Raw genomic sequence first — 2,239 nt, forward strand, 5'->3', positions numbered from 1 at the left:
CGCCTGCTTGTCCAATAACACTAAAGGGATGTCTAAAATGTCAGCCTATTCCCTGTATAGGGAATAGTGTGCCATTTCGCTACATGCTATTTTTGACCAGAGCCTGCGTAGGGCTCTGGTCAAAAGTAATGCACTACATAGGGAATAGGGTGCCATTTCAGATGCACACTAAAACACATGAAGAAGAAACTGGATCCATGGAATATTCATTCTATAGCCCAGCCTCAACGGCCTCTTCTGTGTCTTATCCAGCAAAAACATTTGTTTCCTTTTCTTTTAATCTTTACAGAGCTACATTATTCCATTTGCACTGCCAGAAATAGTTTAATTGTGGGAACCTCACCCCTATGGTTGAAGATAGGGTTGTGGATATGTTTTGAGTTAACAGGACAGGGTTCAACGTTAGTGCACTTTTTAGTGTTGGTCAGAATCCCCTTATCACAACACAACTCTAGAACTAGACCTGGTTAAATTGATATATTTTTTGCCCGCTCTACAGACGGTTATATCTGTCTGCTAATACAGGACTAGTAAAGGCTCAGTGCACTACGTTTAAGATAATAATTCAGGGGGTCCTGCAGCATTCTCAGCACCCCTACTTTCTGTACCTATGATTAAAGGTGTGCAGTATAGAGATGAAGCAAAAATTACACAAAAAAACTTCACAGACATCAACAATTATGCAAATTCATTCTATCTATGTTCTCCCCAGTAGGTAAGCTATGGATTAAGGGAAGTGTACCCACACTTTCAGAGAAAGCAAAGGGGGGATTTAAGGGATACATGCAAGAAATACATATGCCTACATTTACATTGAGACATACAGCAGTTCACCTGGACTGTCAGGTAGCAGGCTTTACTTGGGCTAAATGTCTTGTTGGCGTGGATAACAACATTTATTAGTGATTTGGTCTGTAGTGGTATAATATCACCTCAGTGAGGATACCAACAGTATATACAACTCTAATGAACAACCTTATTGAGATGTGATTACTGGGAGGCTAAGGGTCAATATGATGGCATGGATTGTCTCATTTGCCAGGTGTAGTGGTAAACACTGAGGGGGAATTTAGCATGCTTTCAAGGTAAACACTGAGGGAGTTAGCATGCTAGCAAGGCTGAGGTGTGAGTTAGCATGCTAGCAAGGTTGAGGTGGGAGTTTGCATGCTAACAAGGATGAGGTGGGAGTTAGCATGCTAACAAGGATGAGGTGGGAGTTAGCATGCTAACTAGGCTGACGTGAGAGTTAGCATGCTAACGTGTGCGTACCTCCAAGGCACGTCTTGTTAAATTGTCAACAAGGGTAATTGTACAGTTATTGTACTGGAAAGAGATGCCCATTGTTTATTGAACATATGATGAGATGAAGGAAAAATCAAGTGAGGTGTAATGGAGAGATTGTGTCTGATGTGGTTGATCGACTTGTGTGCACTGTTCTAATATTACAGACTGATGTAGTGGCAACGCTTGCTAGTACCAACATGACACTAGTTAATATTACCATAATAATGAGTTAAATGACAATTCATGAAATGTTTTCACAAAGTCATGATACATGCAGCAATATGCAATACAACCAGTTGGGTAGTCAGTTAGACAGCCTAAATCATTATCACATCTGATCATGATAATGCTTGTTTGTTATAAACTGGCATTACCTTTCTCTAACGCTTCATATCATGTTTATTATTCTGTTTTGTAGGCAGTGTGACACATTTCTAGGCGTTCCCCTGGATTCTGTTGTAAATGTGGTTACCATATCTTTTATATTTATAAGTTTGGATTTGTTTTTGTTTTGTCAGAGTCTGAATTGTGCTTTTCCAAAGTTATTTATGATGTAAATATGCTGAGAAAAAGACACCACTTTGAAGCACAAGGGAAAAGTTGTATTTATTTAGTGAATGTTTATTTTGGGTTTTGAAACATAGTTGCAATCAAAACAGTCTGCTTGCATATGAGTGTGTTTGATTGAAACAAATTCTATGAAAAAAATTAATAAACAACACTTTTTCCAAAGAAAAAATGATCATAATTTACATGTGTGTTTTCTATTGTAGGCTACTGTAGGCATTTGAGTGTAAATGCAATAATTAACTTATATTGACTATAGATACTGAAAAACATATAGGAAAAAAAATCTATTGAACTACATGAAACTGTATCTTTACTATTACATTAACCATAACAAGAAAAGTATTACATTCTGTCCAGCTAATAATACACAAAAAAACTGAAGTGA

The sequence above is a fragment of the Oncorhynchus masou genome, chromosome 30 (assembly GCF_036934945.1).
Source record: "Oncorhynchus masou masou isolate Uvic2021 chromosome 30, UVic_Omas_1.1, whole genome shotgun sequence".
Lineage (NCBI taxonomy): Eukaryota > Metazoa > Chordata > Actinopteri > Salmoniformes > Salmonidae > Oncorhynchus > Oncorhynchus masou.